We start from the raw sequence: 27906 nt of genomic DNA, 5'->3' as shown, positions 1-27906 counted from the left end.
TTCCACTTCAAGAAGAGATGAAACCAGGAAATCATCACGAGAGAGAAAGTTAACTCCAAAAATGCAGGAGCTTAAGCAGCAAGAAGTTTTTCGGAAGGAGAGTAAATTCATCAAGTTGTACGAACACTGGAAAGAACAAGTTAGAACTACACGTACCAAACTTAAGGATGAGTGCTCCGACCAAGACTTAGGTGACTTGATGGATAATGTTGAAGGGCTGGAAACTCAAGTGAAAAATGTGTATGAATTTATACAATCTCAATCAGTACCTTCAACTGAGATTAGAAGAAAAATGGATTCATGTACAGCAGTAACAACTGACTTGATGGGGCTGATAAAAGGACGTATGAATGAAGTGGGGCCGGAGGAATTTGATGCTAATGCAGAAGATGCAAGAATTCGTATGGTGCTTGAAAAAGAGTATGCTAAGTCAATATTTGCAAGTACAAGTTGGAGTCTACTATTCGTAGTCATCATTCAAGCTGCTTATCAAAACAGCAAAGCATCTCCACAAAAAGAGCAGAGTGTGCCGCACAGTTGGCTGCAAAGCAAGCAGAGATATATATGGAGGAGGCTATTGCTGCTCAAAGACAAGAACTTAAAATATTGGAAAATGAGAGAGATCTTCAACTAATAGCTGCAAAGCATACTCTGAAGCTGACTCAGGTGAGTTCAGCAATGAAAGCAGAGCAGCACGCAGTGAAGTAGCCAATCGTCTTTCAGTATCTACTAAGGAAATTAAAAAAGAACAAGCATTTAAGAACGATAGCAAGGAACAAAGAGGCCGTAGTAATGGTGAAGCATCAATAGTACAAGCCTTACATGACACAAGGGTTCTCAGCAGACTTCCTGCACCTGAGCCCTCAGTTTTCTCAGGGGACCCACTTAAGTTCTTAGAGTGGAGAACAAGTTTCAAGGCATTGATAGAACGGCGATGCACAAATTCATCTGATAAGTTGTACTACCTACAAAAATATGTCAGCGGTGAGGCACAGTCTGTATTGGAAGGAAGCTTTTACAGAAAGGATTATGAAGCCTATGATCAAGCATGGGAAGCACTGAATACTCGGTATGGCCATCCATTTGTAATCCAGCGTGCCTTTAGAGAAAAACTGAATGACTGCTCGAAAGAATCAGTTCAAATGAGACAATTCAGTGATTTTCTGACAGTCTGTAGCAATGCCATGCCACACATCAAAGGGCTTAAGGTGTTAGTAGTATTAATTTTATGCAAAGAAGTACCGTCATTACATGATATAACACAATAAGAAATTTTTGATTTTAATTTCTGTCTAGAACCAAAATTCATAAAATAAGACTTGGTTTTGTTAAGTGCTAATTTATTATCCAAAAGCCAATCTTGTAAAATATTAAAATCATATACTGAAGAGATTTTTAAGACATCAGAATTAGATACATATATGACGGTGTCATCAGCATAAAGTTGAACTTTACAATTATTGAAAAATAATGGTAAACCATTAACATAAATCCAAAAAATAAGTGGTCCTAATATTGAACTTTGGGGCACACCTCTTTGTTGAACCAAAAAAATCAGATTTATTCCCATTTAATGCTACACACTGTTTTCTATTATGCAAGTATGAATTAAACCACCTAATTGCATTTTCAGAAAGACCAATAGCATGAAGTTTATCTAAAAGTAAATATCGGTCAACTAAATGAAAAGCTTTGGAGTTTACCATCATCAACAACTGAGAACACATCATTAGTAAACTTAAGTAATGCAGTAGTTGTAGAATGATTGGACCTGAAGCCAGATTGATATGGTGATACAATGTTATTAATAAGTAAATAATCTGAAATTTGTTTATATATACATTTTTCAAAAACTTTAGATATAGAACATATGATAGATATAGGTATGTAATTATTGAGTTTTGAAACTCTGGCAATTTGATAATACCTAGAATATCAAAATCAACTGCGGGTGCCAGATCCTTTTCCTAGTGCCCAAACTCTGGAATAACCTACCTAACATTGTTCGGGAGGCAGACACACTCTGTCAATTTAAATCTAGATTAAAGACCCATCTCTTTAACCTGGCTTACACATAACACACTAACACATTTCTAATATTCAAATCAGTTAAAGGATTTTTAGGCTGCATTAATTAGGACAACCGGAACCGGGAACACTTCCCATAAAACCCGATGTACTTGCTACATCGCTAGAAGAATGACATTTACGCTAATATTAGTCTGTTTCTTTCTTATTCTTTCTTATTCCGAGGTCACAGTAGCCACCTGGACCCATATATGTATGTAGTGTAAAAAACTTCTTGCCTCAAAACTGCGCTTGAAAGTTAGTTATCAAGCATCTCGGTCATAATTTAAGCGAAGTGTAGGACTAAATCTTAAGTGTCAGTCTTAGAGATGATTCACGACACTTTGCTGTGCCACAAACAGGATTTTGGATGACGAAACACACATGGACCAATCACTGAATAGATTTCCTTATTTAAGAATATTCTCAGATTAATTCACATTGAATGGTTAAATTCCTAATAGGAGTTTACATTCAACACACATTTGACAATAAAGAATTTTCAAGAGAATACATTATGGTAAGGAAACGAATCGTCATCACAACCTTCAATTTAGGGTTGTGCCGGTAGACGATAGTATCGTGTATCGACGATAGTCAGAGATATCGCCTGTTGCTGATTTCTTTGATGACAGCAAGATGTTGATTATTATTATTATTATCCATCATAAATATAGGTGTCTATCTTTAGTGATGCTTTAGTGAGCCACTTCAGAAACTGGTGAGTAGCCGTGATCAGCTCCGGTGGCCGTGTCGGAGCTGTAACATGCTGCAGATGTGTGCAGTGTAAATAAGGGGTAAGAGATTTATTCATGATACAGTGTAGGTAGCTTCACTGATTATAACGGGAGTTTTTTTTAAAGAGCATATAATACTGAAGTCAGTTATGATGTTCTTTGGTAATGTAAATATTCTTTGCTCATTCTCTGTTTGAATAACTGAGGAAATTTAACTGTTTTATTAACTGCTCGTCGTCAAACATTTCAAGAACATTCTTTCTCTCCTGAAAGATTTGCGCACGTCTCTGTCTCCTCAGTGCCCTCACAAGCCCCTACTGGCAACTCATAACCACTTGAGAGACCTCTCGAGCTGTCTTAAATAACTGGGAGAGTAAGAGTGATTCTTAGCTTTAAGAAATTTGATAACTTTATTTTATTCTTAAGTTTGAAATTAGGAGTAAATTTAATGAATTCTCAGCACTTAAGACTAAAATGGCACTTTGAGAAACTTAATAAATATGGGCCCAGATCCAGTCTGTATCCAGATCAGATGGTCACTGCAGTCACCCGGAACCCGTACGTATCCAGCCCAGATGGTGAATCAGCACCTAGAGAGAATCTCTACAGCCCTGAATGTCAGCGGAGAGCAGCACAACTAGATGAGCCCCAGAGACAGATCCCCTGTGAAGACCTTGTCTCCTAGACGGCCACCGGGACAAGACCACAGGAACCAGTTGAGTCCTCTGCACAATGTGACTTTGCTGCAGCCTGGAATTGAATTGCTGGTTTCATCTGGCCAGAGGAGAACTGGCCCCCCTCCCAAGGTTTTTTCTCCATTCTGTCACCGATGGAGTTTTGGTTCCTTGCTGCTGTCGCCTCTGTCTTGCTTAGTTGGGGACACTTAATTTCCAGCGATATCATCAACTTGATTGCACAGATATTATTTAAACTGAACTGAGCTGGATGATGACATCACTGAATTCAATGATGAATTACCTTTAACTGAAAATTGAGTGTTTACTATTGTCATTTTGCATTATTGACACACTATTTTCCTAATTAATGCTGTACAGTTGCTTTGACACCATCTGTATTGTTAAAAGTGCTATTTAAATAAAGGTGACTTGACTTGACTTGAGTTCAAGCACATCACATCCCTTGTACAACTCGCATGTGGACAAAGACAAATTAAATAACTCAGCAAGTCGATACATAAGAATATAAGAAGATAATTTAAGGAACTTATTTTCAATACCATCCAATCCAACACCACTAGTCCCACTTAATTCATTAATAGCATTCTGAACTTCGATAAGTGAAATCTTCCTAAATTGAAAAGAACTACTACATGATAAAGTATCATATATAGTAGTGGTTCTGAACATTTTTACAGCGGCATACCCCCTGGGGCATTTAACATTCTTCTGTGTACCCCCTCTCTTCCATTTAGACCGCAGTCACACCTTTTATATTAAAAGGACAATATTTTCCCCCTTAAATTGATTTAAAGGTGCACTTTTTCTTACCTTTATAGATTATAGAGGCAAATATTTTCTATCCTTATTAAATGTATGTCATGTTTTATGTCATATTTTTAACATTCCAATAAGTGTATTATTAATATAATAAATAAAGCAATAAACGATGGCAATTCGAAGTGATACTTGTAGATTTTAAAATAAAACTGCCAATAGGTGGCGGCAAGTCGCTGTCTAATGAGACAGGCATCGCGTCATTCATTCATTAATTCAGTAACGAAGGCAAAATTTGTAGTTAATGGGTTGAATGGGTTATTAATCACTGACTCTCCAAATCGTTCAAAGCCACAGATTCATTCACTAATGAAACATTGCTGTATGTTGCTTGGAGACGCACACCAGATGATACAGATTTTGTTGGAACTATTATTTCGTTGCAAAATAGAACAGACATGACAATATTCTCTTTAAAACGTAGGCTACATTTAAAATGTAAAATATTCACTTAATATTACCTTTGTTGAAATGTTATAAAAATGAATGGCACATTTGCCATAGTTTGGATATTCATGGAAATTTGCATTCTTGCTCGTATCTTAAACATGAAAACAATAACACGCACAGAGTGTGTCTGTATCGAAGAGAGTTTAAATCGATCTCAGTCCGTGTCAATATTTGCTCTTCATGCTATTAAGTGAAGATCTACTTTAAAGATACATTGATGTAACGAATCAGCTCATGGGAAATATGAATAATTAATCATAACTAGTTATAATTAATTATGAATATTTTAGATCCGCTGTAGATATTTAGCTGACCTCTCAGGGTCAACTGTCTTGTCAATTCTAAGAACGTTAATTTCCTGGTTAAAGGAAATAACTTTCTTACTGTACAATTCTACAAAAGCTTGTAGCATAAATCTGCATGATTAAGTGACTCCAGTTATGAGCAAACAATGAACCACATCAAGTGTGATACAAGTAAGGTTTTGGGCGGGTCACATGAAGTGCGGCCTTTAAAGCCTGCAAAGATTCACGCCTCTCAAGATGGGCTTGTCCAATGAGGAAGTCCGGAATCTCAAGTGGGAGTTCTGAGATACTGGGGCATTTTTATGGCCCTTTGTTTGAAAGCATGGTAATTTGCATATGAAACTAGGATAAAAATTATTAAAGACTCTTAGAACACTCATATGTTGTGTAGGTGTAAACATACAATATACACTCTCAATTAGATCATCCGAATACGAATTCATAGATACTAAACATGGTAGAGTTATATATATGTAAGCTGACAGGAGTGTGTTTCGATTATAAGCCTGCATAACCGTATACAATTTCAAAGACAAAATACACGATGACAATAATATACCCAATGACCTGAAGGATCATGTGTGTTCATTCAAAGAAAGGTTTTCCTATTAATTAATTAGCAAAGAAAAGTCCTTCCCTTGTGGATTTTCCCTATGGGCAAGGAAGCGATTTTCTTCACCTAAATTCCAGGAGGTCATAAATGTATTGGGTGTCAGGGTTACCATGGAACCAGGGGCCTGTTCGGCTTCCTGGGGTGTTATAGAGTATTTGTTAAATCTAGCTAACAAAATATATATTGTGTGTTTGAGTGGTCCAGACGCTACATTGAACAGCAGCGCGATTTGCTAACGCAGCATATTCAGCAGTCATCCTATCACATGCACTTGTGTGCATGCAGTCAGTTTTGACTGCAAAAGATGAGGTAAGCTGATTGGATATCATGTATTTGACCGTTTACAGCACTCCCATTTTCCTGTTTTTACATTAGAAGCGCCATTTTGCTTGTCAGAAATACATGTTCAGTTTTAATGTTACTTTAAGTTGGGGTAGAATTAAATGAATGCCAAAACTCAGAATTTTGCGAATTACGCAATATTTGCAAATTTTGAATTACGCGTACCCCAGTTTGAGAACCACTGATATATAGTAGCAGTATTGGAATAAGAGTCAGATACTAAAGTAGAACAAACAGATGAAAAATGCTGATTAAATGATTGAGCAATAGATAAAGAATCATGTAATTTTGTATTGTTAACCCTAATTTGATTAATTGAATGTTTATCTGAAGCACTGAATAAGTTTTTTTATTTTATTCCGAAAAATATTTAGAGTTCTTACAATACTGAGAAAGACATTCTGTATAATAAGTAGATTTTGCATTTCGTACTTTTGTCTTACTCAAATTTCTCAACTGCCTATATACTTCCCAATCAGCATTATTTCTTGTCTGACGCAATACTTACCATGCTTTATCCCTTTGCCTAAAAAGACTAAGAAGTTCAGAATTAATCCAAGGGAGATGATTACCCCTAACCTTAATAGTTTTCCAAGGAGCGTGTTTGTCAACAATATTAATGAATCATTAATAAATAAATTTCAATTACATTTTTTATATTGTCTGATTTTAATTAATCTAGAAGGGGATTTAGGTAATTTAATTTTCCATACACACAATATAATAGAGTGATCGCTAAAGCAGTCAGACATTACACCTGCTCTTAAAAATCTATTAGGATGTGAAACAAGTATCCAATCAAGAAGGGACTTTGTTCGAGCAGTAACTCTAACAGGCTCAGTAATTAGTTGGGTACGATTTAAACTATTAAATATATTTTTTCTTTATCAGATGATTTATCTAACCAATTCTTGTTGAAATCACCAAGTAATATTACTTAATTTTTTATCAAAAATAGAATTGATGGTAGATAACAGACAATTAAATGACTCCAGTGGTGAAGAGGGTGGTCTGTACATGCTTCCAATAGTTATACATTTATTTAAATGAAAGACTACAGTAACAAAAATACATTCACAATATAGAGGATCAACTGAAGGTATAATCAACTCAGATACAAGACCAGTAAAAACATATTGTCACACCCAAGGACTGTTATGTGTGTTTTGTGTTGTTTCCCTCGTGTCCCATGTATCTTTTGATCTAGTTTTCCCTTGTGTTTTCCTATGCCCATATTTGGTCTTCCTGTTCCTGTTCCCTGATTGTGTTCTATTTGATTCCAGGTGTGTCTCCTTTTTCCTTGATTGAGTTGTGTATTTAAGGGGTTCTGTTCAGAGTTTCGTCATCCGCTGTTAAATGTCATTCCTTATCTGTTCTCCTGTGCTCCTGAAGTTGTTCGTATTTTGGATTATTATTAAAGATTGTTGAAGTTTATTCTACGTCTCCTCGTTCCCTCGCTCCAGAGAAGTGTGACATATATATAGCCACACCTCTACCCCTGGAGCACCTATCATATCTATAAAGAACATAATTGGTAAAATTTATCTCACTGTCTGAAAAACTGCTATTTAGCCATGTTTCAGAGAGTGTGACAATATCAGGTTTATTCAAATCAATCCACACACGAAGTAAATCAATTTTGCGCACAAAGCTTCTAATATTGAAATTAATTATTTTTAACCCTTTAACCTCATCCACCATGAAAATATAACATAATAATGATGACACTGATCAGATATGAAACCAAAAACAACTGAATAAAAAAAAAACATTACAAGGGTGCAGAAACTGAAAAATAGATTAATCACAACAAAACAAACAAACAAACAAACAACACACATAAATACAAAAATAAATAAATAAATACCACAACACTGCTCAAGAGCGACCTAACAACTAACCTAACAACTTCAAAAAAACCATCATTCCAAAATAATATTATTTATACACACCAACAACAACCAATAATGCAATTAATATGCGGCTGTGATTGCAGTAAAGTAATTAACTTCATTTAGCCTCAAAAATCAAGCAGCAGCCTCAATTCAAACAGTCATTATCCTGAGATCTGAGATGACATGAAAACAGCTTCAGCTTCTTTATGACAGTTGAAACATTGCTGTTTACCATCAACAACAACACATAACGTGCAAGGATAACGAAGAAAGTGTTTCTAATTAAATTCCTGAAGCTTATGTTTAACAGGATCAAAACTTCTGCGCCTCTTCATCAAATCAGCACTGAAGTCCGGGTAGATATATACGTGCGTCCCGTTATACTCCAGTTTCCTTTCCCTTGAAATGCGAAGAATCTGCATCTTCTCCTGAAAATTAAGGAGCATGAGCATAATAGGCCTCAGATTAGCTCTACCTCTTTGGTGAGCTGTCGGAGAGCGATGAGCCCATTCAAAGATCGGTGGAGTGGGAAAGTTATCTCGTCCCAAAAGTTGTGTAATCAGCTTGAACATAAAACCGGTGATATCATTGCCTTCCAACGACTCCTGTACTCCAACAAAGCGAAGATTATAACGCCGGCTTCGTTTATCCAAATGATCAACATTGTCAATCAGGTAAGAGTTATCTTTCTCCAGTTGTTGAATCGAAGTAACAAACACTTGCACGTTGTCCTCATTAGTGCCAACACGCTGATCTTACAAGTTAACTTGATCTCCCAAAGTGCTTAAAGAGTTCTGAATTCTGCTCAAACTACTTTGAATGGAGACCGATTTTTCATCAAAGTGAGTCAGCATGTCAGTCTTGATCTGTTGAATGGCGTCCCACAAAGTTTGCAGCGTAATATGCCGCTCATTCATTATGACAAAGAGCGGAAAAACTTGCGGGTGTCAGGAAATAGGCTGGATTCAGATGCGGGTACAACAGAAGCTTTATTGAACAGAATAATCAGGGAAAAGAGCACTTCAACGGACAGTTCGTGAGAACGAAGAATCTCCTACCACCCAGGTGGATGGGTAACACAGGCTGGCAAAAGCCATGACCATGGCAGGGGAGACAAGGCCGGCTAGGCAGCTTGTTAATCCGAGCGAGGGGCAGACTAATCCGCAGGAGAGTCCGCAGAGAACCGGAGGGCGGATGCCGGGAAGAGCCCACGGTTACCTGAGTGCACAGAGAGGTGCAGGAAAACAACTTGCAGCTACGGGCACTGGAGCCTGAGCAAGACAAGACAGGACAGTAAACAATCATGACACTGGCAGTCAGAGCAATGGTATGAACCACAACAGTCTGACAAAAGACAGCAAAACACTGGGAGCTATAAGGAGAAGATAATGAAATAAACAAAAACCCGGTGTGAGAGAATATGAGCTAATGAGCAGGGAAACAAGGAGGGCGGAGACACAACCACGCGGACAACGAGCACGTGGCGAGCTGTCAAAACAAAGCCACACAAACAACACAACAACACACAAACAGAAGAGACAGCAAAGATACAGGTGATTAGACCCAAGACCCGACAGTACCTCCCCTCCCAGGAGTGCCACCAGACACCCCAGGAGGAGGCCTACTTCGTCACCGACGGAAGTCCTCGATCAACGAACGGTCCAAAATGTCCTGAGACGACACCCAGCATCTCTCCTCTGGACCATAGCCATCCCAGTCCATGAGATACCAAAACCCTCTGCCACGGCACTGCTCGTAGAGTAACCTGCTAACCGTATAGGTAGGGGAGACATCCACAAGACGAGGGGGCGGGGGGGTGGGACAGTCGCCGGCAGGGTTAAGGGGAGAAGAAAACACAGGTTTAACCCTAGAGACATGAAACACAGGGTGAACCCGACCAAGAGTGGGAGGGAGCTTGAGCCTGACAGCCACTGGATTAACCACCTTGGTGACGTGGTATGGCCCAATGAATCTGGGTGCCAGCTTACGAGAAGGCACCCGAAGTGGCAGATCCTTGGTAGAAAGCCATACCCATTGGCCACACACATAGGTCGGGGGAGAGGACTGGTGGCGATCGGCTGCTGCTTTGGTTCATCCTGAGGTTCAGACCAAAACCCCCCTGACTCTCTCCCCGGTGCGACGGCAGCGCTGAACGAAAGCCAGGTCAGACGGAACCGCTGCATTGGGTTCTTGTGATGGAAACATAGGTGGTTTATAACCCACAGAACACTCAAAAGGGGACTTACCTGAAGCCGCCACCGGAAGGGAGTTACGAGCGTACTCGATCCAAGAGAGCTATTGGCACCAGGAACTCAGATTATTGGATGTCAGACAGCGGAGCATTCTTTCGAGATCCTGGTTGGCCCACTCGCACTGGCCATTGGTCTGAGGATGGAAACCAGAAGACAGACTCGCAGAGGCCCCGATCTGTCTACAAAACTCCTTCCAAAACCGGGAGGCGAACTGAAGACTCCTATCTGAAACCACATCAACCGGCAAACCATGGAGACGGAAGACGTGATCCACCATCAGCTGGGCGGTCTCCCGGGCAGAGGGCAATTTGGGCAAGGGAATGAAATGAACCGCTTTGGAAATGCAATCCACCACAGAGAGAATAACAGTGTTACCCTTTGAGGGGGGAAGCCCAGAGACAAAATCAAGGGCGATGTGTGACCATGGATTGGAAGGAATGGGAAGAGGACGGAGTAGACCATCAGGCGGGCGATTCACAGGCTTACATTGGGCGCAAGTGGGGCAGGCCAACACGAACTGTCTGACATCCGCAGCCATTGTGGGCCACCAGAAACGCTGACGGATGGCAAACAAAGTTCCCTGAATACCTGGATGGCAGACCAGCCTGGATGTATGACCCCACTGAAGGACTTCAGGGAGCAGCGGAGCCGGCACAAACAACCTGCCCGCTGGGCACTCTCCCGGCACTTGCACCCCTCGTCCGGCCTCCTGTACTCGCCGCTCGATACCCCAGGAGAGAGCCCTGACCACCACCCCTTCAGGGAGGATGGCTTCGGCCGTAAGCTCCCCCTCTGAGGCCCCGAACAGACGTGAGAGAGCATGGGGGTTGACATTTTTGGACCACGGCTGGTACGAGAGGGTGAAGTTGAACCGGCCAAAGAAGATCGCCCAGCGGGCCTGGCGCGAGCTCAGCCTCTCGGCCGAATGGATATACTCAAGATTCTTGTGATCTGTCCAGACCAAGAAGGGGTGAGCTGACCCCTCCAACCAATGACGCCACTCGCCCAAGGCCAATCTCACCTCCAACAGTTCCCTATTGCCAATGTCATAGTTACGTTCTGCAGGGCTGAGATGGCAAGAGAAGAATGCACACGGGTGCACCTTCCCGTCGCGGAGGGAACGCTGAGAAAGAACTTCGCCAACCCCAACGTCTGACGCGTCAACCTCGACAATGAACTGGGAATCAGGATCTGGAACCAACAGAACAGGTGCAGAAACAAAATGGGACTTTAAAGTATCAAAGGCTACCTGAGCATCCTGGTTGCACCTGAAGGACACCTGGTGGAGGTTAAAACTGTGAGCGGTGCAGCGATCTGACCAAAATTCCAGATGAACCGCCGATAAAAGTTGGCAAAACCAAGGAAGCGCTGCAGAGCTTTACGGGAGTCGGGGCTGGGCCACTTAGCGACAGCATCTATCTTAGCAGTGTCTGGTTTGATCCCCCTGGAAGAGATTATGTGGCCAAGGAACGTAACGGACTCGGCATGGAATTTGCCCTTCTCCGCCTTGACAAACCGTCTAACGTGCTGGGTGTGTAATTGGAGAGAGGGGGAGAAAATTAGAATATCATCCAAATACACAAAGACAAATTGATTAATCATGTCACCTAGAACGCTATTGACGAGACCCTGGAAAACGTCTGGAGCATTGGTAAGACCAAACAGAAGATCCAGATACTCGTAGTGTCCCGAGGGGGTGTTGAATGCCATCTTCCACTCATCCCCCTCCCGAATGCGCACCAGATGGTAGGCGTTGCAGAGGTCTAATTTGGTGAAGATCAGAGCTCCCTGCAACAATTCAAAAACAGAAGACATTAAAGGTAGGGGGTACTTGTTCTTTACTGTAATGTTATTCAGACCTCTGTAATCAATACAAGGACGTAGGGAGCCGTCTTTCTTCTGAACAAAGAAAAACCCCGCGTCAGTGGGAGATGAGGAATTGCGAATGAGCCCAGTCTGTAGTGATTCACGTAAATACTTGTCCATAGCCTCTCTTTCAGGACCGGACAGGGAATAAAGACGCCTCTTAGGCGGAGAAGAACCTGGGAGAAGATCAATGGCACAGTCGTAGGGATGATGAGGAGGGGCCGTACTTTTTCGGCGTCCCTCATGTCGGCCAGACACAGCCAGATATGGCGCTCCTGGACCACAGGTGTGGACATCACAAGACCCAGAGAACTCACGGTGACCTTCGTCACTCGGAGCGCGAGGTCAGTAGCGGTTCAGAGCTCTTTCAGAACTTCCGGATCGTGACCCCCCTCGTGCAGGTCCTTCAGTGCCTTGGCCTGATGAACCTGCAGTAACGCAATAGCATGTGAGGCGGAGGCAGCTTCTCCACAAGCCGTATAAGTATATTCTCTTTCAGGGAAAATGCTCTTTTATGTGCTGAGGCGCACAGGGGAGATGGCCGCTTGCAGCACGACGGGGTAGTGCAGCCTGAAGTGCGCAACCCACTCGACACAGGAACGACCACCGCTGAAGTGCCGTCCGCCAACACAAAAAGCTCTCTAGAGTGCGTTGAACTCGTCGTCACAAATAAAGATATTGGTAGGAGCAGAACAATGTTATCGCTCGGCTCCGAAGTGAAAAGCTGGTATGCGTTGCACTGGCTGCCTTTTTATGCTCACGCTAGTATCAGCTGATGTGCATTGACTCATTTAGTTTACACTCGAAGTGGATTGGTCTCTCTAAGCGAGATCCCAATTTGTCGGTCACCGACGTGATGTCGAGAGTGACCGATTGAAAGGGAACTGGAAAACTCTGTTATGTTGGCTGTTGTGTGACGATAATTTAACCTATTACACAAACTCGCATGTTTATCATGAGGTTGAATCCAGTGATTTATTTGTAAGTTACTTATTGACGCTTTTCTTTCTATCTTGAATGACGCTTCCATAATCGGTTTGTATTCAGTATAGCATTGTTCCTATTGTTCCCATTGCATGTTTCTCTGGCATTTTCAAAGGCACGTAAAATATACTGTGGCTTGGCTTGATACACAGTCTAATGATCTAATGAAATCCAATTTTAAACATCTTTTACTGTATCAATTTGTATGGCCCTTATAATTCCTATTTGAGCCAAAGCATATTATGAATGAAGTTATTTCAGGAAGAGACCGGCCTGATTGTAAAGCAAAACCTGATTTGTTATAGCGAGAACGTGCTATGATTGGTCAGCGAAGTGTGGCTGTTATCTGATTGGCTCGAGTAGATGGTGGGTGGAGTCCACGCATTTGTGGATTGTCAGCGTCTTGATTCTAGAAATGTTTCAAAATCCACAAATGTACAGCGAGCGATCCACAAATGCGTGCAGCAATCTACAAATGTACAGGACACGATTAATGTTTGTGAAACTCTGAGCTTTATTTGTGGATCTCATTCTATTTATTTGTCAATATGTTAAATTTTTTGTAAATCTCTTTACATTTATTTGTGGACCATAATCTATTTATTTGGAATACTGCAACAATTCTACCCCCATAGTTTACTGGTTTAAATGATCTGATCACAAACTGATTGAAGTTGGTTGGACCTGAATAAACAAGCCTCCGCTGCAGGAGATTCTCAGCTGTGTCAAAACAGTTTACTCAGCTGTGTGTTCACATCTCCTAAGCACAGATAAGTGCTGTGATCCAGCCCTGGGCACTCCAGCTTAAAGAGTAATTTCCTACAGCTTGCACGGTTGAGAGTGTCTTTCCAACCGTGTGCTTCTGGGTGCCGTAGTTTCCTTACCTCTGATGACGGACACGATCGCTGTCTCACATATCTGGACTGCGAGCAAGCTGAGATGGCTTTCGTAGATGGTTCATGCCCGCACTGCAAGTGTATATCCATGGCTATGCTGAGGTCATTTATTATGAGGCTTCCCTCTAGCTCTACCCAGTCCGGTTCTTCTGGTCATGAAGATCTCAGGGTTGCATTGGTTAGAGACAAGGGAGACCTAAGGATTAAGGTCAGGAATGTTGGATCCAGTGTCTCATTCGGGGCTCCTGAGGAGGATAAGATGTCTATCGCAGCATTAGAGGAGCGGCTATCATCTTCTGATGTTGAAGACTCTGCTGAGCAGCCCACGGCTTCGGCGGCTGTATAGTCAGAGTCGGAGGCAAAGTTGATGGCCATGCTCCTTCGGGCCACCGAGAGCATCGGGCTGAAGGTGAACTGGCCTCCATCCCCCGAACGCTCAAGGCTGGACGATTGGTATCTGGGTTCCAGATGTGACTCTCAGCCACGCTCCACCTCAGTGCCTTTCTTCCCAGAGGTTCATGAAGAGCTCACCGAGATGTGGAAGGCCCCTTACACTGTCTGGTCACATTTGAGCTCTTCCCTCCTCACTTCATCGATGGCGGGGTGGCAATTTTTTTGTGTCAATGTTCCCCAGGTGGAGTGTGTGGTTGCGGTGCACTTGTGCCTGCAAATTGGCGTCACTTGGAGGAACTGTCCACACCCCCATCCAAAGCCTGAAAGCTGTTGTCCAGCTGATTTAGAGTTGATTCAGGGAAGCCCAGGTGGACCTGTTCGCTTCCCAGTAATCCTTTCACTGTCAGCTACACCTTCACCTCGGCACCCCTCGGCATAGATGCTCTGGCACACAGCTGGCCCCAGGATTTGTGCAAGGACACCCTTCCCCCAGTGAACCTCTTTGCATAGACCCTGTGCAAGATCAGGAAGGATGAGGAGCAGGTCCTATTGGTTGCGCTGTATTGGCCCACCCAGACCTGGTTTCACAATCTCTCACTTTTCACAACAGCCCCTCCCTGGAGAATCCCCCTGAGAAGGGACCTTCTTTCTCAGGGGCAGGGCACTATTTGGCACCCATGTCCCGATCTGTGGAAACGGCATGTTTGGCTTTTGGACGGGACGCGGCAGACCTCTCTGGCCTCTCACAGGCTGTGATAGATACTATCACTCAGGCTAGGGCCCCCTCTACCAGGCAGGCCTATGCTTTGAAGTGGGGTTTGTTCATTGACTGGCGTTCCTCTCGCCGAGAGGACCCTCATAGAAGCCCGGTCAGTGTGGTGCTTTCCTTTCTGCAAGAAAAGCGGAAGCTGTCCCCCTTCACTTTGAAAGTGTATGTCGCTGCTATTGCAGTGCATAACGATGCAGTGGACGGAAGATCCTTAGGGAAGCAGGACCTGATCATCAGTTTCCTGAGAGGCAATTAAATCCTCCCAGATCGCACCTCGTTCACTCTTGGGATCTCTCTGTGGTCTTGGCAGGACTACGGGGAGCCCCCTTTGAGCCACTTGACTCAGTTGAGCTTAAGTTCCTGTCATTTAAAATAGCACTCCTGGTCATGCTCACATCAGTCAAGAGGGTTAGGGATCTGCAGGCATTTTTGGTCAATGAATCATGCCTTGAGTTTGGGCCGGCCTGTGTCGTGAATCATGCCTGAGACCCCACCCTGGTTACATGCTCAAAGTCCCCTCCACTGCACAGCGCCTCTCTAACAGACATCTGTGGGCTGGGCGACACCTAATACCTTCGTTAGGTTTTATAATCTCTGGGTGGAGCCAGTTTCCACCCGTGTGTGCGGGAAGTCTGGCTCAGTGTCTTGCTTGCGGCCCAATTCCTTTGGTTAGGATACATGCACTTATCTTCTTCCAGTAAGTTCCCGGTCTAGTGAATCCTTTTCAAATCCTCCAACAGCCTGTGGCATTCAGACTTAGCAGAGGAGTCTGTTGCCGTGTCCATTATTTGGGTTGCATGCCATTACTCACTCCCTCTTACTGAACTTGGTGCCATACATGAGATTCCCTTGGCAATCCTGTATGTATTTCCCTTGGTAAACCTGTGTCTTCCCTAGACAGTTTGTTACTGTCAGTTCCTGTTTTGTGCTCCCGAACCCAGGTCACGACAGTTGTCAGACAGTGCTGTACCAGTCTTAATATTCACATTCCAATTTGGATGTGTCTCCACACCCCAACGGTTGCTGAAATCCAGTATTGTGAGAATGTCGGAACACCCCTTTTTCAGCTAACCTGGTAAGCCTGTATACTTGTTATGTGATCTGGCTTATGGGGCTTTGGGTAGGTTATGCATTGAGGTGCATCTGTCCTGACACGCTTGCTTGTCAGCATCTGCACCATCAATTTCCGTAACACAGTTCTGGTTGTGGTGCTTTTCATAGGGGCCCCTAATGTCAGTGTCGACGGAATGTCGAACATGACTGACTGAAAGGGAGCGTCTTGGTTACATATGTAACCCTCATTCCCTGAAGGAGGGAATTGAGACTTTACGTACCTCATGCCATAACTGTGAACTGCACTGAATGCCGGGATGCTTTCTTGGCTCCTCAGCTCAAACCTGAATGAGTGGATGCATGCCGCCATTTCATATCCCCTTATGTACGGGGAGTGGCTTGGCTTGCAAATTCCACATGCCAATTGTCATTGGCCATTTCTCGTAATGCTCAGAGGCGATTGGGACTCCCAAGTGAGACCCCTAACGTCAGTGTCAACATAACTTCTTAACATACATAACAACATTCCCTCCTTCAGGAAACAAGGGTTACATACGAAACAGAGATGATCAGCTACAACATAATTACCTGCCTAATATTGTGTAGCTCCCCCTCATCCTGCCAAAACAGCTCTAATGTGTCAAGGATCTGGGGAATTTAGAGGTCAAGGCAACAGCATGAACTCTTTGTCAGTCAAACCATTCCTGAAACGTTTTTGCAGGCAGGGTGCATTATCCTGCTGAAAGAAGCCACTGCCATCAGGAGACCCGACTGCCATGAAGGGGTGTGCGTGGTCTGCAACAGTTTTTAGGTAGGTGGAACTTGTCAAAGTAACATCCACATGAATGCCAGGACCTAATGTTTCCCAGCAGAACTTTGTCCAGAGCATTACACTGCCTCCCTCGACCTGCCTTCTTAGTGTATCCTGCTGCCATCTCTTTCCAGAAAAACAAAGCATGCAAAGAAAATGTGATTCATCAGACCTTCACTCTTTGCAGAGTGTGCTCTTTAAGGGTTGCCATCTCCACTTATTATAAGTGACACTTATTAAGCCTCTTTGGACTTGTTATTTAGGCTCATAAAGCAATCCAGTTTATGGAATTAATAAAGTAGACAGGTGCAGGTCACTATATTTTGGTATGCAGCTTATTTCCAAGATAACGTATTTGAGTTTATTATGGGTTTGCTCTTATTGTTATTATTATTATTATTATTATTATTATTATTTTATAGCAAGATCTAGCAACATAAATGAGTCAAAATAGACCCTGTGATTTCTTGCACCACACATACAGAAAAGACACAACTGTAATATGCGTCATTAACAACTAATTCAGTACCTCCTCTATGCCCCGCCTTTCTGAAACGCATTGATTTTTACAAAGCTCATCGGTCTGTAAAGCGAGGTGTGCTGTGATTGACCAGCTATCCAGTGTGTTGTGATTGGCCGAACACCTCAAGCGTGTGACGGAAATGTTACGCCCCTTACCATACTGTGATGCCATGTGTTGGCCGGAGCGACGAGATGAAAACATTAAAACCCATTATAAACGAGGCATTTCTTGCATCCAGTGGGGGCATAATTATGGATTATGATCTTTTTATGCATTGCGTTGCAATCCGCCACGTAAACATAAAACCATGTCTGCATTTGTGATCGGAGAAATTACAAAAAACAAAGCGCTACTCTACATACGCCCCTTACCATACTGTGATGCCCTGTCCGGCCGGAGTGACGAGATAAAAACATTAAAACCCATTATAAACGAGGCATTTCTTGCATCCAGTGGGGGCATAATTATGGATTATGATCTTTTTATGCATTGCGTTGCAATCCGCCACGTAAACATAAAACCATGTCTGCATTTGTGATCGGAGAAATTACAAAAAACAAAGCGCTACTCTACACTCGCGTTTGAATCATCAGTGGCAAATCCTTTAAATATGAAAACTTACTTACAGTCTGTAAGTCAGAACAGCCGGCATTGTAGTCTACTCTCCCAGGAACAGGAAACAGTCCTCCATAAAATGCGCTGCACACATCTGAATATTTGGATTGGACTGTTCTGGAACAGTGTTTGTAAATACAACTTAACCACTGATTTATAGTCGTGTCCTCTTTTGGAAGGCCAAACAAAGTAGTTTCGCTTTCACAACGAAACACAGCGTCTCCATGACATGGCGGTTGCAACAACAATACTACAGTGAGAATAAAAGTTACGCCTTCTTTCTTTGTGTGAACATTTGGGCGGCGTAATGCAAATGTTCCCACATCGTGACATAGACATGTGGGGGCATGTTCAAACGAGGCATTTTAGGAGGGCGTGGACCAGTCTTAACTTTTATAAAGAATATCTTTTTGGGTTTGAGACTTTAGTCTTTGCAACTTTAGGGATCTTATCTATTCACAAACAGCTTGTAACACTCCAAAGAGAATGGAAAACTTGAAATCACATCATATGACCCTTTAAGCATTAAAAGGTTAATTGACAAACGGATGTAGCTGCAGTCTGTATTTGGCCAATATGTTGTAGTTGTCAATTCACCTTTTAGTCATGGCCGGATTATGATGCAGCAGTGCCCTGGGCATGGATGAGTTTAATAAAATAATGCATTACTCAAACTGTATGCTGTGTAAGTAGTGTTCATCTAATGATATAAGTTTTGGTCATTTGTATATACATTTTTTGTCATGTTTTGTCACAGATATAATTATATAAAATCTGCTTTGCTTTTGGACTATAACATTATTGTAATATTTTAATATAATGTTAATATCAGAAACGATGTAAATTTAGGTGAATTTTGTATAGGCTTCAGCACAAGGATCGATTACTTGGGGCATTTGAAATACAAACTTGTCACTTTAGATTAATAAATGGAACATTGCTACATGGAGAGTTCTGTTGTCTCTGTTTGAGGGAATAAATAATGTTTATATATTGCTAGAAAACAGAATCACAAATCAAAGGAAAATCTAACAAAGCTGTTGTAACATTTACAAAAGGTCAAGTCACATTCATTTATAATGCTCTATACAATACAGATTGTGTCAAAGAAGCTTCACAGTATTAAACAGCAAAATAATACAATCCACAATCCTGCATCAAATATGAGACAAATTCAAAGACAATAGTGTCATTATTCAGATCAGTTCAGTTCAGCTTATTTTTGTCGATGTTACAAAATCGTTATGAAAGTTATAAAAGTTATGAAAGGACTTGATTCCGCTATAAAGCAGCTCTACAAAGACGTTAGTGTTATCATCCAGCTCAAGTCATTTCAAGTTTTGTTCTCATCCGAGTTTGTCAGTGCAGTCAAATCGATAATGCAAGAATTGCTGAATATTAAGTGTCTTTTAAATCCAAACTAAGCAAGCCAAATGGGACAGTAGCAAGGAACCCAAACTCCATCAGGTTACAGAAATTTAAATAATGGAGAAACTAGTGTCAGTCAGGTGGCTTGTTCTCCTCAGGCCAAAAAGAAGTTGATGCGAGGATCTATTTGCAACTTTAATATTAATATAGAACTGTTTTAGACCCTATATTTAATATTAATATAGAACTGCTTTAGACCCTATATTTAATATTAATATAGAACTGTTTTAGAATTAATATAGATCACTGTATTTTCATGTATTACAGCATTTTAATAAACTTTCTTGTAGTTCAAACAGTAGAGCAACACCAAAGTCACGGGTTCAGTTCCTGGGGAAAGCAACAACTGATAAATGTCTACCTTGACTGCAGCGCAATGTAAGTCATTATGGATAAAAGTATCTACCTAATGCATACATGTTATGTAATTTAAAATATCTTTCATGGCCCTACTTTTCTTTTTAAGTGCACCACCTGAATCAGGAGGTGTCTAAACTCAGAGCACTGCAGCCCATGAATGATCGGATTCAAAATGCTTTTGTGGTCATACCTACAATGAATGAGCAGTTAATTAGAGATGCTCTGGGACATTTGTAATAACCCTTTGTGATTCACTCACGCCACCAATGACCAAACCGTAATTGAATTATTGCAGTGAAGGGGCCAGTGCAGTTTGACTACATTTATTCTCTAGGGATCAGTCATAATTCTGGGTCTGTGTTTTTCATCCTTTTTGTTCTCTTCACCTCACTTTTCTTTAAGACAAGACACTACACTTTAAATTTTCAAGTTTATCTGTTTTTTATTGACAAATATTTGAGATAGTTATTGATATACAGTTAAAGGTAATGCTTCATACTGAAAAAATCAAACAAGGCCTATCTTCAAATGTTGCGTAGGTTGTTTGGAACCTGATTGAGCTGTTTTGAACAAGAAAGAGTAATAAACTGGCCTGTTATGAAGTAGAGCCATGAGGTGTCTGGAACATCCTGGGACTTCATTATCAGCTTGCTTCATTAGCAGATGTGTCTGATAAACATTTATTAGCTTGTTAGTTAGCTCCCAGAGGATTAATTATTATTTGACATTTGAATCGGTCCCCTAAGCAAACTATTTAAGCCGTCATTAATGAAAATGCAACAGTTTCCATTTGTGTTCATCTGTGGATATAATACCACAAGTGTCCAATTAAGATGTAATTATCATCTGCTTGAATAATATACTTTGTAATGTGGACAATAACAATTGGTTCGAGGTGATGTAACAATAGTCCTGAAGGTGCACCAATTACTTTGCACCAACAAACATAATTTGTAACATGACCCTTAGAAAGGCAAACATCTTTATGTCTGAGGAGAAATCAGCTGTCAGACCACCTTAACTACATTTGAGAGTTATGTATATGAATTTAACGTTTCAGAACTTAGAGGTTCAGATTAAAGTTTACAAATTGCGTCAAACTTATGCCCATTGATGTTCAAATGATCTGAATCACCAAAGTTTGTCTAGGTGTTTGCCTGTACAACAAACATATAGACAGTAGGCCTAATAATACATATTATGCACTCAAGATGACTGGTGTTCTGCATTTGATTTAGTAGAAAAATCTCTGGTGGATAACAAAAACAAAACAAGTGTGAATTCTGAAATGGTGACAAAAAAAATAAAAACTGCTGAATCTATTACAGGGCATTCAAAAGAAAAAAAAATCATGCTGGTCATGTCAAAATACATACATGTTAAGTGAGAGAAAAAGCTAAATATATTTCAATTATAATTTTGATTATGATTAATTAATTATTTAAGGTGGGTGGAAAAAGATTGTGAAATTTTTCATTGGCTTCTCCAAGACAATATATTTACAACAAAATTAAAACATCCCAGTTAAGGGATCTGAATTATTCAAACAATATCATTATAATAACTTAAAAGTAATAAAAGTAAAAGAAACCTGAGTGTCTTATCTCATAGGCAGAGGCAGACAAAGTACTCAACTCCATTACTTGAGTGAAAGTACAGATACTGCTTGTCAAATATTACTCCATTACAAGTAAAAGTTGTAAAGACAGATTTTTACTTAAGTAAAAGTACAGAAGTACTTGCTTTTAAAAGTACTTAAGTACCAAAAGTAAATTTCCTTTTTTATGTCAATGCACTGTTTTATTGTTGTACGTAATACTTGCAATACTTCTGAAGCAACTTACAATACATTACACCTACTGAATACACTGACTAGCTTGTAGTATCTTTGGAATAAAGAGCTTTTAGAATGTTAAAATCCTATGGGAGAAAAAAATTAACACCCCTACCCACCCCCATAAAAGCAGGATGGTAGTGATCTCACAGTTCTGACACTGTGTGCACACATCTATGTGTAGCCATTCATCCACATTTGAACAGAGTGGACAGTGAAATCCTGTAAATACAGAGTGATAAGAAAGAAAGAAAAATCAAACCTGCTTTAAAACCCTGCAACACAACTGTAGCGGTATAACTTTACAACAGAAACACTGCTTTAACAAAAAAGCAAAACAGCAAGACTTATTTGACATCAAAATAAAATGTTTTAAAATGCTGTCTAATCGCACTCGCTGTACTTTAATGTCACACACAGAATGGTCTGTGCAGTGCTGCTTCAGTCAAACACCTATTGTGTTTTATTAGGAGATGCACAACAGTTCTTCTGTGGCTTTATAGGTAATGTAAGTGAAAATATTACCTGTAAAGCCACAGAAGAACTTTTGTGCATCTCCTAATAAAACACAATAGGTGTTTGACTGAAACTGACAATATTGTGTCTAATATATACCACAATATTAATTTCTTATTATTGAATGTTGAAAATAAATATCACATTTGGAACTGGTCAGTGTTCAAAAAATGCTGGGAAATCACTTCATGTAGCCCTACAAGAGTGATTACTGATAAAACTGTCTGAAAAAAATACAGTTTTTAGAGAAGAAAGAAATCAGCCACTGACTTTCAAAGCTGCTAATGACTTTCTACTTCGAGGACCTTGATAGAAATGTACTGGAGTGAAAAGTATTTGTCTTTCAAATGTAGTGAAGTTAAAGTAATAAGTTCCCAGAAAAAATAATACTCAAGTAAAGTACAGATTCTCAAAAAGTGTACTTAAGTACAATACTCAAGTAAATGGACTTAGTTACTGTCCACCTCTGCTCATAGGTAGTAATATTCAGATTTATTTCTATATATTCAGACTTATAATTATTGTTTTGTTACCACTCAATATGTTAGATGTCTTGTTTTAATTTTTGAAGTGAATCTCTACATTTTTCATTATTTGGTCCCTTTAAGAATCTTAAGTTTCAGCAAGGAGTTATGCCATATGACCATTAATCAGTAATAAGCAAGCATGGCACAGAGGGCAGCATGTTTATTGTATCTGAAGCTAAATACTGTGATATTTGCCTACATCTGGCTCCTGATGTAGCATTGCAGTTATGTATTGATTGCCTTTACCAATATCTACAATTGCAGATCATTAATTTGGGACGGTGTTACACTTTAAAAAGCTGATATTTAGAAGTCTATTGTTTTCTATATACCTCACTTAGGGCTTGGCGATATGGGCAAAAATTCATATCTCGGTAAAAGGGTTAAAATCACATTTCATATTGCAATCTAAAAAAAAAAAAATGCTTTTAAAGCGGAAGTTAAATTCACTAAACTAGAAATGAAAATAAATGAGAACAAAAGCACAGAGTTGTATTACAGTCACTTTACAGTCAATGCTATCATAAAAATAGACTTACTTGTAGGTTTAAAATTCTACATGCCACATTTATTGTCCAACTACAAACATTTCAGCGAAATGTATATTTTAGTCAGAATTATTGTGCTCCTATTTAATTGAGCTCTGTCTGTTTGGCGGGCATGCGCGCGCCGGTGCTCGTTCACTGAAGTTTAGCGGAGAATCCCAAAGCAGAAGGCTCATGCACTTCTGAAAGAAAAATGGAAATATTTCCATGGCTTTCTAACATTTACAGATGGAGAATATACCTGTGAAATGTAAGTTATGCATTCAGGAAGACAGCACATCTCAAACACATTAAACAGCGTGAGTAGCCTAGCGTCTCTGTCAGCGGCACATGCACCCAACAACCTCAGTTGAGAGACCGGAAGTTATGAGTTGTGCCTCCTCAGAGGCCACACCCACAGCTTCCACAGCTCCGGGCGGGGGCGCGCCCTCCGCCTGTGAGAGGATATCTCTCCTGACGGGAATCTCCCATAGAGCGCCGTCGAGGAGAGAAATCAGGCCTGAGAATCATCCTCGGCCCGTCCAGAACGGGGCTACTAACAACAGACGGGCCCCATCCCGGCGCACTCTCTCCAGAACTCCCGGGAGCAGACCAATCAGAGGAAAGGCATACAGACGAAGCCTCGGCCACGTCTGTACCATGGCATCCAGCCCCAGTGGAGCTGGATGAGTAAGAGAGAACCAAAGGGGACAGTGCGATGTCATATGTGTCGCAACAGGTCCACCTGAGCCTGGCCAAACACTCTCCATATTTGCTTCACCACCTCGGGGTGAAGCATCCATTCCCCGGGCCTCAGCCCCTGCCTCGACAGGATGTCTGCTCCCAAATTGAGATGCCCAGGAATGTGAACAGCTCTAGCGAGAGGAGTTTGCCCTGGGACCACACAACGATCTGGTATAATGTACCTTAACGCTGGTGCTACCCACCATAAAACAGAAGAAGAAGAATAAACATCACTATTCGAGAATCAGCTACGTGTAATAGGTATAGTAGAGTATAATGCTAAAAATATAGTAACATATGGAAATAGTGACCAAGGACGGAGATATTTGTTTAATTTTCTAAGGAGGACTGGACTGGAAGGACGAATTTAATTAAGATATAGTAAGTTAAAGTGAGACAGCAGATGGCAGTAATGCAACACTATGGATGCCAACTGCCGTAAAACTCCAATGAAGAAGAAGACAAATATCCCTAGTGTGATGCACATTTGTGTTAGGGACTGTTGACTGTGGAATTGTTACACTGGAGAAATGGTGAGTGGTTTCTTTAATTGCTATTCACATATGCTAATATGATATTATAATACCAATATGCACTGTGGCCTGGCTCCATGTTAGCAAATTAGTCAGGTACATGTGTTAGCCAGGTACATGTGAACCAGCCATCTTGCCAGCTGAGATTAGTTAAGTAAATTAGTTAAGCCAGGAACACACTTCACAACTGTAAGGCTGGTTATGAATGTAATTTGATACTTAAAACTGATCACACCCAAATGTGTCAGAGCCATTTGCGTTCAGTTGGTGTTTACAGTCAGCATTTAAAATCATAAGTGTTTTCAGTTCAGTCTTAGAATGATTCAGTTAGTCGTTAAGTGTGTCTCTGGCTTTAGGTTGCATATCAGTATTTATGATTTGTTATACTTCCCAAATCAGATCATTACTACCTCGGGATCAAATTTCAGTAACTATACAAGCATGTTTTGTGGAAGCATGGAAGCATGATTTGTTTCATATTTTGTTTAACTAATAGTTATTTTCACCTGTTAGGTTGTTAGTAACTGATTGCAACGACATATTGTTCTCTGTGTTTTAGGATGTGTCAAGTCTTTCCAAGGGCACAAAGAAATCGAAGTTAAGAATCGCAAAGGAGTCATCAAAACAACATCAGAAGCAGAATGTATCTGTTAAATTGAAATGTCTGTCAAATGCCAACACCAAACTGAAAATAAATCAAAATGAACAAGGAAACCGAATTGTAGAAATACCTTGAAGGAAATAAAAGATGAAATTCTACGTGTTTGTGATATTACTGACCAATATTAGAGAATTTTTAGATCACAGTTAAAAGAATGAGTTTAACACAATGATATGACAGTGGTCTCACATGGTGAGTGCACACTGACCATAGTATGAGCACACAGTGAGTGTGCAGTGACCTCACATTGGGAGCATAGTATGAGCACACAGTGAGTGCGCTGTGTGGTTACACTTTTAGCTCACTGTGACACACACTTTGTGACCACAGCATGAGAATCATGTGAGCTCATGGTGACATCATTGTGAGATCAAATTGTTGACTGGGTGGCGCTTTTCCACTGCATGGTACGACTCGGCTCGGTACGGTTTGCGTTTCCACTGCAGTTCAGTACCGCTTTAGAGTGGGCGGGATTATTCACATGTTGTTATAGCTGCGCCGCCTCTACTACCACGACTCCTAAACAAAACTTTTTCATCCCGCATCGCCCCATCAAGCTCTCGCTGGATCCGCTCCTCTGCTATCAACGAGAGGAACGTCTGTACTTCCGCAACAGACAACAAAACTTTTTGGTTGTTAAAAAAAAAGGTGCACTCGTTCAAAACAGTTGCGTTCGATCCTTTGCTGGCTGTGCTGATTTAAATCTAGCGGTTCTTTTGTGTTTGTGTCGCAAGTTCAGTGACGCAGGTAGTGACGATTCTCTCCGGCCAATCCGTGATCAGCAGAGTTTACACGTCACATTTTGGTAACGGTACGGTTCACTTGGAACCCCAACCGAAGTGGTACTAAAAAAAGTACCAGGTACCAGGTACTGTACCCAGTGGAAAACCCCCCAAAAGTGAATCGTACCAAGCCGTACCGTGCCGTACCATGCAGTGGAAAAGCGCCATAAGATGAGATGCACTGTAGTACTTAAAGCAGCTGGTGGACACACCACAATGAGTTGATATTGACCCCTGCTCCATTCAGGGACTCTTTATTTCATTTCTGTCCATCAAATATCTGTAAAATTGATTCCATTTATGTGCCAGTTGTAGAATATTTTTATGTTCATACAAACATTTACACATAATAAGAACATTTTGGGGGTGAAATAAGCAATTGAAAGTAAGAGGACTTAGTCATCCTAGAATGTTTACTTCACAGTTCTCCTTGATGACTGTTGCCTTGGCATGAGTTGATGTGGTCTCGTGCTACACAATCATCCTCAAGTGTTGCATCATATTGTTGATAATGTGCAAGTATATTCCACTGGTATTAAGGAGTGAAAGTCTCAGAAATTGTCCACTTTTCTATACTGTTTATTATATATACTGTATATATATATCGATTAAACATTTTAATCTAATGAATCACACCCTTTTTCTGTGATTAATCACGATTAATCGCACTGTAACAAAGTTTGCAGGTCGGGAAGAAGGAGGCGGGAACCGGCGAACATTTACACAAACTTTAATAATAAAATAAACTCAAAATAGCGCGACAGCCCCTCGCGGACGACTGTCGCGCACAAACAAAACCAAAACACAAAATAAAATCCAGGCCTGGTCCTCTCTCGTCTTTCCCTGTCATCACTCCTCCTTTATATCCTTCCGGAGCTCCTCCGTGAGACTCGAGACCGGTGAGTGGCGCAGGTGTCGCGCATTCGCAATTACTCCACCGGCCTCGCTCCGTTCCCACGGCTCTCGGCCCCGCCCCTCTCGTCACACGCACACTTCATGAAATTAAGCATAGACCATTTATCTTATTTCAAATGTTTATTTTGTCATCATTTGCTATATCTATCAAAGTAAACCAAAAGATTGAAGGGTGATTCTCAAAAATCTATTTTCTGCAAGCTTTTTTTCAAGATAAATTTAGACGTCTTTCCAAAAAAGGAAAAAAAAACTCCAGAAGGACACCAAAGAACTAAATGATATAAGGAGCCCATCTAAGTGCATATGACATTTAAAAAAAAGATTAGGAATTGTATGGTATGTGTACAGTGCAACAGCAAAGAGCTTTTTTACATTTTAGAGAAGTCAAGTTGCGATACCGAACAGGACCACATGGAGATGCCAAAAAAACCTAAACCTAAACCAACTGCCTGCTGACGGTATATATCTACTACAGTACACGGATCTATTCAGTGTAACTAAACACAGCAACATAAACATGACAAATCATAACATTATCGTGAATGTGTGTGGAAACAACATGAATGTACGGAAATGTCTGTGCCTGTGCATAAATACAATGTGTGATCAGTGCGTCAAGAGCACTCATACATGCATTATTATAACAGACTTGCACGTGCTTACTGTATGATTCCTGTATGCCACCGCAATCGTCTTTACCTTGATTGCAGTCTTCGTCCATCAAAACTTTACTAGCAAGACTGGTTATCCAGTTGAGAAAACGTAGTTTGCGTCTAATCTGGCCATACAGTGGTGGGATGTGTTGACAATCCGTTCAGTTTGTACTTCACACAGCGCGACGTGTGAGGGCTCGCACTCTTCAGAGACAATCACAGAATATGACAGAGCTCGCGTTTTAAAGCAAAACACACTGGAATGAATAATTCACTGAAAACGCAATGACAATACGTATATATATATTTTTTTAGGGATGCACGTTATTACATGTTTGCCAATA

The 27906-nt window shown here is 41.0% G+C and overlaps 1 long non-coding RNA gene across 1 annotated transcript; it reads left to right on the top strand.

The window, feature by feature from the left end:
- The first annotated feature begins 24282 nt into the window (after positions 1-24282).
- LOC107588754 (uncharacterized) lies at positions 24283-25265 on the top strand. The gene is made up of 2 exons (XR_001609620.1): positions 24283-24551; positions 25111-25265. It is a non-coding gene; the product is annotated as an uncharacterized lncRNA (long non-coding RNA).
- Positions 25266-27906: the final 2641 nt, after the last annotated feature.

This window comes from Sinocyclocheilus grahami, unplaced genomic scaffold (genome assembly GCF_001515645.1).
Source record: "Sinocyclocheilus grahami isolate Dianchi unplaced genomic scaffold, SAMN03320097.WGS_v1.1 scaffold107.1, whole genome shotgun sequence".
NCBI classification, from domain to species: Eukaryota; Metazoa; Chordata; class Actinopteri; order Cypriniformes; family Cyprinidae; genus Sinocyclocheilus; species Sinocyclocheilus grahami.
The sequence above is the reverse complement of the archived record's forward strand: the minus strand, read 5'-3'. Positions and strand labels throughout refer to the sequence as shown.